The sequence below is a fragment of the Somniosus microcephalus genome, chromosome 4 (genome assembly GCF_052327205.1).
Source record: "Somniosus microcephalus isolate GS21.2 chromosome 4, FLI_Smic_1.0, whole genome shotgun sequence".
NCBI lineage: Eukaryota > Metazoa > Chordata > Chondrichthyes > Squaliformes > Somniosidae > Somniosus > Somniosus microcephalus.
Genome location: NC_140990.1, coordinates 41011957 through 41031095, shown reverse-complemented (window position 1 = coordinate 41031095; position 19139 = coordinate 41011957). Strand labels below are relative to the sequence as shown.

The 19139-nt window shown below is 53.7% G+C and overlaps 1 pseudogene; it reads right to left on the bottom strand.

The window, feature by feature from the left end:
• Positions 1-1262: 1262 nt before the first annotated feature.
• Positions 1263-19139, bottom strand: part of LOC147118707 (uncharacterized) — a 107853-nt pseudogene continuing 89976 nt past the window's right edge.

The window sequence follows — 19139 nt, the reverse complement described above, 5'->3', positions numbered from 1 at the left end:
CCCCTCCATTCTTTCATTGCAAGTGCAAAATCTGAAGATAATGGATCAGTAAATAAATCATTACAGATGCAAATAAATCATCAGATAGAAATTAAACAGCATTTAAATGCAAGTCACATAAGGTGTGGGTGTCCCAAACGCTGTTTCAATTACATGGAGAGTTTATTCATTAAGTCTGTTCAATTGTTTGTTCAGTAATAGCAGACGTCATCGTTCTAATATCACATCTTCAGTGTGCCACTGCAGCCTTCGGTCGCCTGAGGAAGAGAGTGCTTGACGACCAGGGCCTCAAACCCGGCACTCAGCTCATGGTCTACAGAGCAGCAGTGACACCCGTCCTGCTGTATGCCTCAGAGACATGGACCATGTAGAGCCGGCATCTCAAAGCACTGGAGAGGTACCACCAACGCTGCCTCTGCAAGATCCTGCAAATCCACTGGCAGGATAGGCGCACCAACGTCAGTGTCCTTCCTCAGGCCAACATCCCCAACATCAAAGCTTTGTCCACGCTCAATCAGCTCCGATGGACGGGTCACAATGTCCGCATGACCAATACGAGACTCCCAAAACAAGCGCTCTACTTGAACCTCCGGCACAGCAAGAGAGCCCTAGGTGGACAGAGGAAACGCTTCAAGGACACCCTCAAAACCTTCTTGAAAAAGTGTAACACCCCCAAGACACCTGGGAATCCCTGGTCCAAGACCACACAAAGCGGGGGAGAAGCATCCAGGAAGGCGCCGAACACCTCGAGTTTCTTCGCCGGGAGCAAGCGGAAGCCAAGCGCAGGCAGCATAAAGAGTGCACGTCAACCCAAGCACCCCACCCACCCGCCCCTTCAACCATCGTCTGCCCCACCTGTGACAGAGACTGTCGGTCCTGCATTGGACTCATCAGTCACCTGCGAACTCATTCTTAGTGGAAGCGTCATCCTCGGTCCCCAGGGACTGCCTGAGAAGAAGTATATCACGGATCTATAAATCACTCCGACAACAGGCGGGATCATTGTTAGTTCGTTAGTTCACTGACCCGTGAGGGAAAACTCACTGGAGTCCGTAAAACTATCGTAGTTCTAGAGAAAGAATTGCCCCGGGAATAAAACAAACCCATTAGCAATCATGTGCTTTCCGGTCACAATAACCAGACATGGGTTTGATTCCCACCCCCGATCTCTAAAAGCGGATCCATTTCCGTATAAGGACACTGACTGTAGCCCAGCTCGGGGTGTTTCCATTCACTGGCAGCCAGATCACCACCTTCCGGTCTCACAGCACCACTGGGGACACCAGGAAGTGAGCTGAGAGCATCCTGAGACACGACAGCAGATTATTGAGGGCGGGAATTAGAACGGGACTCTTCAAATATCCAACCCCCCTTTTAAATAGCGGACAGCGACAATGCGGCTACTCAGCATCTGGGCTGTGTGGGGGGCATTTCTCACAGGTAATTGTGGAGCAAACGCATTTCATCTTTTCTCTAATTTCTAACGTGGTTTGATTCTGAGTTTTAAACACCCGCCTGTCTGATCTTTTCCTGTTTGAACATGTTTTTCAGATCTGAGTCTTGGAGATTCTGTCACTCAGCCGCTGTCCTCAGGAGTTAAGACAGAAGGAGAAGCGGTGACTTTAAGCTGTACCTATGATACTACACAGAGCGGCTATGATTTATACTGGTACCGGCAAGACACAGACACACAGCCCGAGTTTGCTCCGGTGTATTAAGAAAGGGTGACCGTTTCGTTTGAGAGAATAGAAGTCACACGTCACACCGCACGTCACACAAACAAAGCGGATCATACGTCACACTGACACGCCAGCCACTGCATTGCCCGGCACTGGATGACGCCACAATCCTTTCAAAACGTCACAGCATTGCGATTGGTTGTTTTTCATATTAATTCAGGGTATCAGACCGTCTGCCCTTGGTGTCTTAAAGGGGCCCTGCACCACCCGAGAGTCCCCGAGTTCTGGGGATAGGACAGAGAGACGGCAGACACAGCGACGGTGGCTAGAAGTGTTTGTCGCTTAGACGGAGAGAGATTGGGGCAGACGTATAGCTTTTTTACTACACCAACGCTATCCATTCCCAAACTACCTTTTAATTTTCCGTTCCTTAACCCAATCTGATATCCAACCACAGGAGGCCTCGCGCCTGAACGCCAGGAGTTCAGAGGAAAAGCAGCGTCGCATCAGAAGGAAATTCCAGAAGATATTCGATCTGACCAGAAACCTGTCGAAATGTTTCCGTGGCCGTGAGGCACCGAAAGAGTCCGAGGAACATGTGAAGGATGCGGAGCGACAGTTTAGTGAAACAGAGAGCAGAGAGCTGAAGTTCACTGCCGGATCCCTGGGGTGATGTTCACCGAGTTCACTTAGATGGTATCACAGGCAATGGAGCATAGCAGGATAAAAAGTGACCAGGGATACAGGACACAGAATGTAAGGGTTAATGGGTGTTGCTGAGATTGGAAAAGGGTTGGAAGTGGTTACCCCAGTGTCGGGCAGACCATTTTATTGGTCTGTGTGAACCATTTGGAATCGGGACACCGGTGGCAGCAGCGAGAGCGGCCCAGACATACCAGCGGCAGCAGCGAGAGCGGCCCAGACACACCGGCGGCAGCAGCGAGAGCGGCCCAAACACACCGGCCGCAGCAGCAAGAGCGGACCAGACACAGCGGCCGCAGCAGCGAGAGCGGCCCATACACACCGGCCGCAGCAGCGAGAGCGGCCCATACACACCGGTCGCAGCAGCGACAGCGGCCCAGACACACTGGTCGCAGCAGCGACAGCGGCCCAGACACCGGCCGCAGCAGCGAGAGCAGCCCAGACACACCGGCCGCAGTAGCGACAGGGGCCCAGACACACCGGCCGCAGCAGCGAGAGCGGCCCACACAGAGCAGCCGCAGCAGCGAGAGCGGCCCAGACAGACCGGCTGCAGCAGCGAGAATGGCCCAGACACACCGGCGGCAGCAGCGAGAGCGGCCCAGACACACCGGCGGCAGCAGCGAGACCGGCCCAGATGCACCGGCGGCAGCAGCGAGTGCAGCCCAGACACACCAGTGGAAGCGGCCCAGATACACCGGCGGCAGCAGCGAGAGCGGCCCAGACACACCAGCGAGAGCGGCCCAGACACACCGGCGGAAGCAGGGAGAGCGGCCCAGACTTACCGGCGGCAGCAGCGAGAGTGGCCCAGACACACCGGCGGCAGCAGTGAGAGTGGCCCAGACACACCGGCGGCAGCAGTGGGAGTGGCCCAGACACACCGGCGGCAGCAGCGGGAGCGGCCCAGACACACCGGTGGCAGCAGCGGGAGTGACCCAGACAGAGTAGCCGCAGCAACGAGAGCGGCCCAGACAGAACGGCCGCAGCAGCGAGACCGGCCCAGGCTCACCGGCGGCAGCAGCGAGAGCAGCCCAGACACACCGGCGGCAGCAGCGAGTGCGGCCCAGACACACCATAGGAAGCGGCCCAGACACACTGGCGGCAGCAGCGGGAGCGGCCCAGACACACCGGTGGCAGCAGCGTGAGCAGTACAGACACACTGGCGGCAGCAGCGGGAGCGGCCCAGACACAACGGCGGCAGCAGCGAGAGTGGCCCAGGCACACCGGCGGCAGCAGCAAGAGCGGACCAGACACAGCAGCCGCAGCAGCGAGAGCGGCCCAGACACACCGGCCGCAGCAGCGAGAGCACCCCATACACACTGGCCACAGCAGTGAGAGCGGCCCAGACACACCGGTCGCAGCAGCGACACCGGCCCAGACACACTGGTCACAGCAGCGACAGTGGCCCAGACACACCGGCGGCAGCAGCGAGAGCGGCCCAGACACACCGGCGGCAGCAGTGAGACCGGCCCAGACACACCGGCGGCAGCAGCGAGTGCGGCCCAGACACACCAGCGGAAGCGGCCCAGACACACCGGCGGCAGCAGCGAGAGCGGCCCAGACACACCAGCGAGAGCGGCCCAGACACACCGGCGGAAGCAGGGAGAGCAGCCCAGACATACCGGCGGCAGCAGCGAGAGTGGCCCAGACACACCGGCGGCAGCAGCGGGAGCGGCCCAGACACACCGGCGGCAGCAGTGGGAGCGGCCAAGACACACCGGCGGCAGCAGCGGGAGCGGCCCAGACACACCGGTGGCAGCAGCGGGAGCGGCCCAGACACAATGGCGGCAGCAGCGAGAGTGGCCCAGACACACCGGCGGCAGCAGCGAGAGCGACGCAGACACACCTGTGGCAACAGCAAGAGCGGCCCAGACACACCGGCGGCAACAGCGAGAGCGGCCCAGACATACCGGCGGAAGTGGCCCAGACACACCGGCCGCAGCAGCGAGAGCGACGCAGACACACCTGTGGCAACAGCGAGAGTGATGCAGACACACCTGTGGCAGCAGCGAGAGCGGCCCAGACACACCGGCAGAAGCGGCCCAGACACACCAGCCGCAGCAGCGAGAGTGGCCCAGACACACCGGCCGCAGCAGCAAGTGCAGCCCAGACACACCATAGGAAGCAGCCCAGACACACCGGCGGCAGCAGCGGGAGCGGCCCAGACACACCGGTGGCAGCAGCGTGAGCGGCACAGACACACCGGCGGCAGCAGCGGGAGTGGCCCAGACACAACGGCGGCAGCAGCGAGAGTGGCCCAGGCACACCGGCGGCAGCAGCAAGAGCGGACCAGACACAGCGGCCGCAGCAGCGAGAGCGGCCCAGACACACCGGCTGCAGCAGTGAGAGTGGCCCATACACACTGGCCACAGCAGCGAGAGCGGCCCAGACACACCGGTCGCAGCAGCGACAGCGGCCCAGACACACTGGTCGCAGCAGCGACAGTGGCCCAGACACACCGGCCGCAGCAGCAAGAGCGGCCCAGACACACTGGCCGCAGTAGCGACAGGGGCCCAGACACACCAGCCGCAGCAGTGAGAGCGGCCCAGTCAGAGCAGCCGCAGCAGCAAGAGCGGTCCAGACACACCGGTGGCAGCAGCGAGACCGGCCCAGACACACCAGCGGAAGTGGCCCAGACACACCGGCGGCAGCAGCGAGAGAGGCCCAGACACACCAGCGAGAGCGGCCCAGACACACCAGCGGAAGCAGGGAGAGCGGCCCAGACATACCGGCGGCAGCAGCGAGAGTGGACCAGACACACCAGCGGCAGCAGCGACAGCGGCCCAGACACACCAGCGGCAGCAGTGGGAGCAGCCCAGACACACCGGCGGCAGCAGCGGGAGCGGCCCAGACACACTGGTGGCAGCAGCAGGAGCGACCCAGACACACCGGCGGCAGCAGCGTGAGTGGCCCAGACACGCCGGCGGCAGCAGCGAGAGTGACGCAGACACACCTGCGGCAACAGCTAGAGCGTCCCAGACACACCGGCGGCAGCAGCGAGAGTGGCCCAGACACACCGGCAGCAGCAGCGACAGCTGCCCAGACACACCGGCGGAAGTGGCCCAGACACACCAGCCGCAGCAGCGAGAGTGGCCCAGACACACCAGCCACAGCAGCGAGAGCGGCCCAGACACACCGGCCGCAGTAGCGACAGGGGCCCAGACAAACCGGCCGCAGCAGCGAGAGCGGCCCAGACAGAGCAGCCGCAGCAGCAAGAGCGGCCCAGACAGACCGGCCGCAGCAGCGAGAGTGGCCCAGGCACACCGGCGGAAGCAGCGAGAGCAGCCCAGACACACCGGCAGCAGCAGCAAGAGCGGCCCAGTCATACCGGCGGCAGCAGCGTGTGCGGCCCAGACACACCAGCGGAAGCGGCCCAGACACACCGTCCGCAGCAGCAAGAGGGGCCCAGACACACCGACCGCAGCAGCGAGAGTGGCCCTGACACACCAGCTGCAGTAGCGACAGGGGCCCAGACAAACCGGCCGCAGCAGCGAGAGCGGCCCAGACAGACCGGCCGCAGCAGTGAGAGTGGCCCAGACACACCGGCGGCAGCAGCGAAAGCGGCCCAGACACACCGGCGGCAGCAGCGAGAGCAGCCCAGACACACTGGCGGCAGCAGCGAGAGCGGCCAAGTCATACCAGCGGCAGCGGCGAGTGCAGCCCAGACACACCAGCGGAAGCAGCCCAGACACACCGGCGGCAGCAGCGAGAGCAGCCCAGACACACCAGCGAGAGCGGCCCAGACACACCGGCGGAAGCAGGGAGAGCGGCCCAGACACACCAGCCGCAGTAGCGACAGGGGCCCAGACAAACCGGCCGCAGCAGCGAGAGCGGCCCAGACAGAGCAGCCACAGCAGCGAGAGCGGCCCAGACACACCGGCGGCAGCAGCGAGACCGGCCCAGACACACCGGCGGCAGCAGCAGGAGCAGCCCAGACACACCGGCGGCAGCAGCGAGAGCGGCCAAGTCATACCAGCGGCAGCGGCGAGTGCAGCCCAGACACACCAGCGGAAGCGGCCCAGACACACCGGCGGCAGCAGCGAGAGCAGCCCAGACACACCGGCGGCAGCAGCGAGAGCGGCCCAGACACACCAGCGAGAGCGGCCCAGACACACCGGTGGAAGCAGGGAGAGTGGCCCAGACATACCGGCGTCAGCAGCGAGAGCGGCCCAGACACACCGGTGGCAGCAGCGGGAGCGGCCCAGACACACCGGCGGCAGCAGCAGGAGCGGCCCAGACACACCGGTGGCAGCAGCGGGTGCGGCACAGACACACTGGCAGCAGCAGCGGGAGCGGCCCAGACACACCGGCGGCAGCAGCAAGAGCGACGCAGACACACCGGCGGCAGCAGCGAGAGCGGCCCAGACACACCGGCGGCAGCAGCGAGAGCAGCCCAGACACACCGGCCACAGCAGCGAGAGCGGCCCACACACACCGGCCGCAGTAATGACTGGGGCCCAGACACACCGGCCGCAGCAGCAAGAGTGACCCAGACACACCGGCGGCAGCAGTGAGAGTGGCATAGACACACAGGCAGCAGCAGCGAGACCGGCCCAGACACACCGGCGGCAGCTGCGAGAGCGGCCCAGGCATACCGGCGGCAGCAGTGAGTGCAGCCCAGACACACCAGTGGAAGCGGCCCAGACACACCGGCGGCAGCAGCAAGAGCAGCCCAGACACACCAGCGAGAGCGGCCCAGACACACCGGCAGATGCAGGGAGAGCGGCCCAGACATACCGGCGGCAGCAGCGGGAGCGGCACAGACACACCGGCGGCAGCAGCGAGAGTGGCCCAGACAAACCGGCGGCAGCAGCGAGAGTGGCCCAGACACACCGGCGGCAGCAGCGGGAGCAGCCCAGACGCACCAGTGGCAGCAGCGGGAGCGGCACAGACACACGTGCGGCAGCAGCGGGAGCGGCTCAGACACAACAGTGGCAGCAGCGAGAGCGGCCCAGACACACCGGCGGCAGCAGCAGGAGCGACACAGACACACCGGCGGCAGCAGCGAGAGCAACGCAGACACACCGGCGGCAGCAGCGAGAGCGGCCCAGACACACCGGCGGCAGCAGCGAGAGCAACGCAGACACACCGGCGGCAGCAGCGAGAGCGGCCCAGACACACTGGCGGCAGCAGCGAGCGTGGCCCAGACATACCGGCGGCAGCAGCGAGAGCGGCCCAGACACACCGGCGGAAGCGGCCCAGACACACCGGCGGCAGCAGCGAGAGCGGCCAAGACACACCAGCGGCAGCAGCGAGAGCGGCCCAGACACACCGGCGGAAGCAGGGAGAGTGGCCCAGGCATACCGGCGGCAGCACCGAGAGCAGCCCAGACACACCAGCGGGAGCGACCCAGACACACCGGTGGCAGCAGCGAGAGCGGCCCAGGCACACCGGGGGCAGCAGTGAGAATGGCCCAGACACACCGGCGGCAGCAGCGAGAGCGGCCCAGACACACCGGCGGCAGCAGTGAGACCGGCCCAGACACACCGGCGGCAGCAGCGAGTGCGGCCCAGACACACCAGCGGAAGCGGCCCAGACACACCGGCGGCAGCAGCGAGAGCGGCCCAGACACACCAGCGAGAGCGGCCCAGACACACCGGCGGAAGCAGGGAGAGCAGCCCAGACATACCGGCGGCAGCAGCGAGAGTGGCCCAGACACACCGGCGGCAGCAGCGGGAGCGGCCCAGACACACCGGCGGCAGCAGTGGGAGCGGGCAAGACACACCGGCGGCAGCAGCGGGAGCGGCCCAGACACACCGGTGGCAGCAGCGGGAGCGGCCCAGACACAATGGCGGCAGCAGCGAGAGTGGCCCAGACACACCGGCGGCAGCAGCGAGAGCGACGCAGACACACCTGTGGCAACAGCAAGAGCGGCCCTGACACACCGGCGGCAACAGCGAGAGCGGCACAGACATACCGGCGGAAGTGGCCCAGACACACCGGCCGCAGCAGCGAGAGCGACGCAGACACACCTGTGGCAACAGCGAGAGTGATGCAGACACACCTGTGGCAGCAGCGAGAGCGGCCCAGACACACCGGCAGAAGCGGCCCAGACACACCAGCCGCAGCAGCGAGAGTGGCCCAGACACACCGGCCGCAGCAGCAAGTGCAGCCCAGACACACCATAGGAAGCAGCCCAGACACACCGGCGGCAGCAGCGGGAGCGGCCCAGACACACCGGTGGCAGCAGCGTGAGCGGCACAGACACACCGGCGGCAGCAGCGGGAGTGGCCCAGACACAACGGCGGCAGCAGCGACAGGGGCCCAGACAAACCGGCCGCAGCAGCGAGAGCGGCCCAGACAGACCGGCCGCAGCAGTGAGAGTGGCCCAGACACACCGGCGGCAGCAGCGAAAGCGGCCCAGACACACCGGCGGCAGCAGCGAGAGCAGCCCAGACACACTGGCGGCAGCAGCGAGAGCGGCCAAGTCATACCAGCGGCAGCGGCGAGTGCAGCCCAGACACACCAGCGGAAGCAGCCCTGACACACCGGCGGCAGCAGCGAGAGCAGCCCAGACACACCAGCGAGAGCGGCCCAGACACACCGGCGGAAGCAGGGAGAGCGGCCCAGACACACCAGCCGCAGTAGCGACAGGGGCCCAGACAAACCGGCCGCAGCAGCGAGAGCGGCCCAGTCAGAGCAGCCGCAGCAGCGAGAGCGGCCCAGACACACCGGCGGCAGCAGCGAGACCGGCCCAGACACACCGGCGGCAGCAGCGGGAGCAGCCCAGACACACCGGCGGCAGCAGCGAGAGCGGCCAAGTCATACCAGCGGCAGCGGCGAGTGCAGCCCAGACACACCAGCGGAAGCGGCCCAGACACACCGGCGGCAGCAGCGAGAGCAGCCCAGACACACCGGCGGCAGCAGCGAGAGCGGCCCAGACACACCAGCGAGAGCGGCCCAGACACACCGGTGGAAGCAGGGAGAGTGGCCCAGACATCCCGGCGTCAGCAGCGAGAGCGGCCCAGACACACCGGTGGCAGCAGCGGGAGCGGCCCAGACACACCGGCGGCAGCAGCAGGAGCGGCCCAGACACACCGGTGGCAGCAGCGGGTGCGGCACAGACACACTGGCAGCAGCAGCGGGAGCGGCCCAGACACACCGGCGGCAGCAGCAAGAGCGACGCAGACACACCGGCGGCAGCAGCGAGAGCTGCCCAGACACACCGGCGGCAGCAGCGAGAGCAGCCCAGACACACCGGCCACAGCAGCGAGAGCGGCCCACACACACCGGCCGCAGTAATGACTGGGGCCCAGACACACCGGCCGCAGCAGCAAGAGTGACCCAGACACACCGGCGGCAGCAGTGAGAGTGGCATAGACACACAGGCAGCAGCAGCGAGACCGGCCCAGACACACCGGCGGCAGCTGCGAGAGCGGCCCAGGCATACCGGCGGCAGCAGTGAGTGCAGCCCAGACACACCAGTGGAAGCGGCCCAGACACACCGGCGGCAGCAGCAAGAGCAGCCCAGACACACCAGCGAGAGCGGCCCAGACACACCGGCAGATGCAGGGAGAGCGGCCCAGACATACCGGCGGCAGCAGCGGGAGCGGACCAGGCTCACCGGCGGCAGCAGGGGAGTGCCCCAGACACACCGGTGGCAGCAGCGGGAGCGGCACAGACACACCGGCGGCAGCAGCGAGAGTGGCCCAGACAAACCGGCGGCAGCAGCGAGAGTGGCCCAGACACACCGGCGGCAGCAGCGGGAGCAGCCCAGACGCACCAGTGGCAGCAGCGGGAGCGGCACAGACACACGTGCGGCAGCAGCGGGAGCGGCTCAGACACAACAGTGGCAGCAGCGAGAGCGGCCCAGACACACCGGCGGCAGCAGCAGGAGCGACACAGACACACCGGCGGCAGCAGCGAGAGCAACGCAGACACACCGGCGGCAGCAGCGAGAGCGGCCCAGACACACCGGCGGCAGCAGCGAGAGCAACGCAGACACACCGGCGGCAGCAGCGAGAGCGGCCCAGACACACTGGCGGCAGCAGCGAGCGTGGCCCAGACATACCGGCGGCAGCAGCGAGAGCGGCCCAGACACACCGGCGGAAGCAGCCCAGACACACCGGCGGCAGCAGCGAGAGCGGCCAAGACACACCAGCGGCAGCAGCGAGAGCGGCCCAGACACACCGGCGGAAGCAGGGAGAGTGGCCCAGACATACCGGCGGCAGCACCGAGAGCGGCCCAGACACACCAGCGGGAGCGACCCAGACACACCGGTGGCAGCAGCGAGAGCGGCCCAGGCACACCGGGGGCAGCAGTGAGAGCGGCCCAGACACACCGGTGGCAGGAGCCAGAAGTAAAAAGTAACCGAAGTGTGACGTCACCAGAAAGCAGGTAAGTGATTGGTTGGTGAGTATTTTTCTCTTTCCAGTTTTTTCCGAACTTAATTTTTGTGGATTAAATTATCTAGGGTCTCAATTGTGTACACTAGATCCTGTCTCAGTTATTACTGCACTAGACCCTACCTCTTTGTGTATTACACTAGACCCTGTCTCTGTTTATATTACACTAGACCCTGTCGCTGTTTATATTACACTGGGCCCTGTCTCTTATTTTTTTACACTAGGCCCTGTCTCTCTTTATATTGCACTAGCCCCTTTCTCTGATTATATTAGAATTGGCCCAATCTCTGTTTATATTACATTTGACCCGTTCAATATTTATATTACTCTAGGTCTTGCCTCTGTTTATATTACACTAGACCTTGCCGCAGTTATTTCTGCACTAGACCCTGTCACTATTGATATTACCCTAGACCCTGTCTCTGTTTATAGTACACTAGACCGTGTCTCTTTTTATATTACACTAGATCCTGTCACTGTTTATATTACACTAGACACTGTCTCCATTATTACTGCACGCGACCCTGTCTCTGTTTATATAACACTAGACACTCTCTCTGTTTAAATTACTCGACACCCTGTGTCTGTTTATTTTACACCAGGCACTGTCTCTGTTTATATTATTCTAGCCTCTGTCTCTGCTTATATTACACTACACCCTGTCTCTGTTTAGTTCACAATAGACCCTGTCTCTGTTTATATTACACTAGACCCTGTCTCTGTTTAAATTACAGTAGTCCCGGTCTCTGTTTATATTACACTAGGCCCTGTCTCGGTTTATATTACACTAGACCCTGTCTCTGTTTATAATACACTAGACCCTGTCTCGGTTTATATTACAGTAGACCCTGTCTCTGTTTATATTGCAGTAGACCCTGTCTCTGTTTATATTACAAAAGACCCTGTCTTGGTTTATATTACACTAGACTCTGTCTCTTTTATATTACACTAGACTCTGTTTCTCTTTATATTACACTTGACTCTGTCTCTGTTTATATTACACGAGACCCTGTCTCTGTTTACATTACACTAGACCCTGTCTCGCTTTATATTACACTAGGCACTCTCTCTGTTTATATTACATTAGACCCTGTCCCTGTTTATATTACACTAGACCCTGTCTCTTTTTATATTACACTAGACCCTGTCTCGGTTTACATTACACTAGACCCTGTCTCGCTTTATATTACACTATACCCTGTCTCTATTTATATTACACTAGACCCTGGCTCTGTTTGTATTATACTAGACCCTGTCTCTGTTTAAATTACACTGGACCCTGTCTCTGATTATATTACACTAGACCCTGTCTCTGTTTAAATTACACTAAACCCTGTCTCTGTTTATATTACACTAGACCCATTCTCTGTTTATATTACACTAGACCCTGTCTCTGTTTGTATTATACTAGACCCTGACTCTGTTTATATTACACTGGACCCTGTCTCTGTTTATATTACTCTGTACCCTGTCTCTGTTTATTTTACACTAGACCCTGTCTCTGTTTATATTACTCTAGACCCTGTCCCTTTTATATTACACTAGACCCTGTCTCTGTTTATATTACAGTAGACCCTGTCTCTGTTATTATTACACTAGTCCCTGTCTCTGTTTATTTTACACCAGACACTGTCTCTGTTTATATTACACTAGACCCTGTCTCTGTTTCTATTAAAATAGACCGTGTCTCTGTTTATATTACATTAGACCCTGTCTCTGTTTTTATTACACTAGACACTGTCTCTGTTTAAATTACACTGGACCCTGTCTCTGTTTATATTACACTAGACCCTGCCTATGTTTATATTACACGAGATCCTGTCACTGTTTATATTACACTAGACCCTGTCTCTGTTTATATTACACAAGACCCTGTCTCTGTTTATATTACAGTAGACCCGGTCTCTGTTTATATTACACTAGACCCCGTCTCGGTTTATATTACACTAGTCCCTGTCTCGGTTTATATTACACCAGATCCTTTCTCTCTTTATATTACACTAGACTCTGTTTCTCTTTATATTACACTAGACCCTGTCGCTGTTTATATTACACTAGACCCTGTCTCTGATTATATTACACTAGACCCTGTCTCTGTTTATATTACACTAGACCCTTTCTCTGTTTATACTACACTAGACCCTGTCTCTGTTTATATTACACTAGGCCCTGTATCTGTTTATTTCACAATAGACCCAGTCTCTGTTTATATAACACTAGACACTCTCTCTGTTTAAATTACTCTACACCCTGTCCCTGTTTATTTTACACTAGATCCTATCTCTCTTTATATTAAACTAGACTGTTTCTCTTTATATTACACTAGACCCTGTCACTGTTTAAATTACACTAGACCCTTTCTCTGTTTATATTACACTAGACCCTGTCCCTGTTTATATTACACCAAACCCTGTCTCTGTTTATATTACACGAGAACCTGTCTCTGTTTATATTACACTAGACCCTGTCTCTGTTTATATTACACTAGACTCTGTTTCTCTTTATATTACAGTAGACTCTGTTTCTCGTTATATTACACTAGATTCTGTCTCTCTGTATATTACACTGGACCCTGTCTCGGTTTATATTACACTAGACCCTGTCTCTGTTTATATTACACTAGACCCTGTCTCTGTTTATATTACACTAGACACTATCTCGGTTTATATTACACTAGACCATGTCTCAGTTTATATTACACTAGACCCTGTCTCTGTTTATATTACACTCGACCCTGTTTCTCTTTATATTACACTAGTCTCTGTCTCTGTTTATTTTACACTAGTCTCCGTCTCTGTTTATATTACACTAGACTCTGCCTCTCTGTATATTACACTGGACCCTGTCTCTTTTTATATTACACTAGACCCTGTCTCTGTTTATATTACACTAGGCCCTGTCTCTGTTTATATTACACTAGATCCTGTCCCTGTTTATATTACAGTAGACCCTGTCTCTGTTTATATTACACTAGACCCTGTCTCGGTTTAGATTACACTAGGCCCTGTCTCTGTTTATATTACACTCGACCCTGTCTCTGTTTATCTTTCACTAGACCGTGTCTCTGTTTATATTACTCTAGACTCTGTCACTGATTATATTACACTAGACCCTGTCTCTGTTTATATTACACGAGACCCTGGCTCTGTTTGTATTATACTAGACCCTGTCTCTGTTTATATTACACCAGACCCTGTCTCGGTTTACATTACACTAGACCCTGCCTCGCTTTATATTACACTAGACCCTGTCTCTGTTTATATTACACTAGACCCTGTCTCTGTTTATATTACACTAGACCCTGTCTCTGTTTGTATTATACTAGACCCTGTCTCTGTTTATATTACGCTGGCGGGCAGCACGGTGCCATAGTGTTTAGCACTGTTGCCTCACAGCGCCAGGGACCCGGTTTCGAATCCGGCCTCGGGTGACTGTCTGTGTGGAGTTTGCACGTTTTCCCCGTGTTTGCGTGGGTTTCCTCCGGGTGCTCCGGTTTCCTCCCACAGTCCAAAGATGTGCGGGTTAGGTTGATTGGCTGTGATAAATTGACCCTTAGTGTTAGGGGGATTAAATACGTGGGGTTACCGGGATAGGGTGGGCTATGTGTTGGTATAGGGGTTACGGGGATTGGGTGGGATATGTGTCGGTGCAGGCTTGATGGGCCGAAATGGCCTCTATCTGCACTGTGGGGTTTCTGTGATTTCTGTGATTACACTGGACCCTGTCTCTGTTTATATAACTCTACACCCTGTCTCTGTTTATTTTACACTAGACCCTGTCTCTGTTTATATTACTCTAGACCCTGTCCCTTTTTATATTACACCAGACCCTGTCTCTGTTTATATTACAGTAGACCCTGTCTCTGTTTTTTTTACACTCGTCCCTGTCTCTGTTTATTTTACACTTGACCCTGTCTCTGTTTATATTACACTAGACCCTGTCACTTTATATTACTCTAGACCCTGTCTCTGTTTATATTACACTAGACACTGTCTCTGTTTAAATTACACTAAACTATGTCTCTGTTTATATTACACGAGACACTGTCTCTGTTTAAATTACACTAGACCCTGTCTCTGTTTATATTACGCTAGACACTGTCTCTGTTTAAATTACACTAAACCCTGTCTCTTTTTAAATTACACGAGACCCTGTCTCTGTTTATATTACACTAGATCCTGTCACGTTATATTACACTAGACCCTCCCTCTGTTTATATTACACGATATCCTGTCACTCTTTATATTGCACTAGTACGCTGTCTCTGTTTATATTACACAAGACCCTGTCTCTGTTTATATTACACTAGACCCTGTCTCTATTTATATTACACAAGACCCTGTCTCGGTTTATATTACACTAGACCCTGTCTCGGTTTATATTACACCAGACCCTATATCTCTTTATATTACACTAGACTCTGTTTCTCTTTATAGTACACTAGAACCTGTCTCTGTTTATATTACACAAGACCCTGTCTCTGTTTATATTACACGAGACCTTGTCTCTGTTTATATTACACTAGACCCTGTCTCTGCTTGTATTACACTAGACCCTGTCTCTGTTTATATTACACTAGACCCTGTCTCGGTTTACATTACACTAGACCCTGTCTCGCTTTATATTACACTAGACCCTGTCTCTGTTTATATTACACTAGACCCTGGCTCTGTTTGTATTATACTAGACCCTGTCTCTGTTTATATTACGCTGGCGGGCAGCACGGTGCCATAGTGTTTAGCACTGTTGCCTCACAGCGCCAGGGACCAGGGTTCGAATCCGGCCTCGGGTGACTGTCTGTGTGGAGTTTGCACGTTTTCCCCGTGTTTGCGTGGGTTTCCTCCGGGTGCTCCGGTTTCCTCCCACAGTCCAAAGATGTGCGGGTTAGGTTGATTGGCTGTGATAAATTGACCCTTAGTGTTAGGGGGATTAAATACGTGGGGTTACCGGGATAGGGTGGGCTATGTGTTGGTGTAGGGGTTACGGGGATTGGGTGGGATATGTGTCGGTGCAGGCTTGATGGGCCGAAATGGCCTCTATCTGCACTGTGGGGTTTCTGTGATTTCTGTGATTACACTGGACCCTGTCTCTGTTTATATTACTCTACACCCTGTCTCTGTTTATTTTACACTAGACCCTGTCTCTGTTTATATTACTCTAGACCCTGTCCCTTTTTATATTACACTAGACCCTGTCTCTGTTTATATTACAGTAGACACTGTCTCTGTTTTTTTTACACTAGTCCCTGTCTCTGTTTATTTTACACTAGACCCTGTCTCTGTTTATATTACACTAGGCCCTGTCTCTGTTTATATTAAAATAGACCCTGCCTCTGTTTATATTACAGTAGACCCTGTCTCTGTTTTTATTAAACAAGACCATGTCTCTGTTTATATTACACTAGACACTGTCTCTGTTTAAATTACACTGGACCCTGTCTCTGTTTATATTACACTAGGCCCTGCCTATGTTTATATTACACAAGATCCTATCTCTCTTTATATTACACTAGACTCTGTTTCTCTTTATATTGCACTAGACCCTGTCTCTGTTTATATTACACTAGACCCTGTCTCTGTTTATATTACACTAGACCCTGTCTCTGTTTATATTACACTAGACCCTTTCTCTGTTTAAATTACACTAGACCCTGTCTCTGTTTATATTACACTAGGCCCTGTATCTGTTTATTTCACAATAGACCCAGTCTCTGTTTATATAACACTAGACACTCTCTCTGTTTAAATTACTCTACACCCTGTCTCTGTTTATTTTACACTAGACCCTGTCTCTGCTTATATTACACTAGACCCTGTCTCTGTTTATTTCACAATAGACCCTGTCTCTGTTTATATTACTCTGGACCCTGGCCCTGTTTATATTACACTAGACCCTGTCTCTGCTTATATTACAGTAGACCCTGTCTCTGTTTTAATTACACTAGACCCTGTCTCTGTTTATATTGCACTAGACCCTGTCTCTGTTTATATTACACTAGATCCTGTCACTGTTTATATTACACTAGACACTGTCTCTGTTTAAATTACACTAGACCCTGTCTCTGTTTATATTACACTAGACCCTGTCACTTTATATTACTCTAGACCCTGTCTCTGTTTATATTACACTAGACACTGTCTCTGTTTAAATTACACTAAACCCTGCCTCTGTTTATATTACACTAGAAACTGTCTCTGTTTAAATTACACTAGACCCTGTCTCTGTTTATATTACACTAGACCCTGTCACTTTATATTACACTAGACCCTGTCTCTGTTTATATTACACAAGACCCTGTCTCTGTTTATATTACACGAGACCCTGTCTCGGTTTATATTACACTAGACCCTATCTCTCTTTATATTACACTAGACTCTGTTTCTCTTTATATTACACTAGACCCTGTCTCTGTTTATATTACACTAGGCCCTGTATCTGTTTATTTCACAATAGACCCAGCCTCTGTTTATATAACACTAGACACTCTCTCTGTTTAAATTACTCTACACCCTGCCTCTGTTTATTTTACACTGGACCCTGTCTCTGCTTATATTACACTAGACCCTGTCTCTGTTTATTTCACAATAGACCCTGTCTCTGTTTATATTACTCTGGACCCTGTCCCTGTTTATATTACACTAGACCCTGTCCCTGCTTATATTACAGTAGACCCTGTCTCTCTTTTTATTACACTAGACACTGTCTCTGTTTAAATTACACTAGACACTGTCTCTGTTTATATTACACTAGACACTGTCTCTGTTTAAATTACACTAGACACTGTCTCTGTTTATATTACACTAGACCCTGTCTCTGTTTATATTACACTAGACCCTGTCACTTTATATTACTCTAGACCCTGTCTCTGTTTATATTACACTAGGCACTGTCTGTGTTTAAATTACACTAAACCCTGTCTCTGTTTATATTACACTAGACACTGTCTCTGTTTAAATGACACTAGACCCTGTCTCTGTTTATATTACACTAGACCCTGTCCCTGTTTATATTACACTCGACCCTGTCTCTGTTTATATTACACTAGACTCTGTTTCTCTTTATATTACACTAGACTCTGTTTCTCTTTATATTACACTAGACTCTGTCTCTCTGTATATTACACTGGACCCTGTCTCGGTTTATATTACACTAGACCCTGTCTCTGTTTATATTACACTAGACCCTGTCTCTGCTTATATTACACTAGACCCTGTCTCTGTTTATATTACACTAGACCCTGTCTCGGTTTATATTACACTAGACCATGTCTCTGTTTATATTACACTAGACCCTGTCTCTGTTTATATTACACTAGACTCTGTTTCTCTTTATATTACACTGGACTCTGTCTCTGTTTATTTTACACTGGTCTCCGTCTCTGTTTATATTACACTAGACTCTGTCTCTCTGTATATTACACTGGACCCTGTTTCTTTTTATATTACACTAGACCCTGTCTCTGTTTATATTACACTAAGCCCTGTCTCTGTTTATATTACACTAGACTCTGTCTCTCTTTATATTACACTAGCCCATGTCTCTGTTTATTTTACACTAGGCCCTGTCTCTGTTTATATTACAATAGACCCTGTCTCTGTTTATATTACACTAGGCCCTGTCTCTCTTTATATTACACTAGACACTGTCTCTCTTTATATTACACTAGACCCTGTCTCTCTTTATATTATACTCGGCCCTTTCTCAGCTATCATTGTTCCAAACCATATCTGTGCTGTAGGAAAGATAGGTATTAATGTAAATAAACATATATGTGTGAGTGGGCGGGAGTTTGCAAATATTTATGGTTGGAAGCATTCCTTTACTGTTGTTGATAAGTATTAAGCCCTACTTAGTAGCAAAGTCCGTTGTGTTAAAGTTTACGAATTCACACTTGTGTTGGAATGTGCCAATTGCTCACAAGTTTTTTAATGTTAAAGATTTTTTTCCTGCGTTATTTTCTATTTAGCTTTCACGTCACCCACTGATTGTGTGACAGTACCTGTAACCATAACCTTACAGCACGTCCGCATGGGCGGCTGCAGAGTCCTAATGTCCATCCAGTTTTTACATTCTGCTTAAGAGGAACAGCTGAAAAGAGCTCTAACAAAGTGTTTGCTATATGCGTAAGTTTGAGTGTGTGTGTACAAAATACATCATTTTTGATGTTTGCAAGTGCATTCTGCAATGATAAATGATTATCTTCACAATTATTTTTGAACATTTTATTTTATTCAAACTGTAATTGCAAATTGCTTAATATCTTTGACATTTATTAATAACTGATTCTCTGTCCGCAGTATTCAGTTGCAAAGGGAATTAAATCACACCGAGAATAAACAGCTGACACACCACCAGTCTCTGCACTTTATTGTCCAGTGATCACCTCAGCATCACACAGAATCTCCTGATATACTCC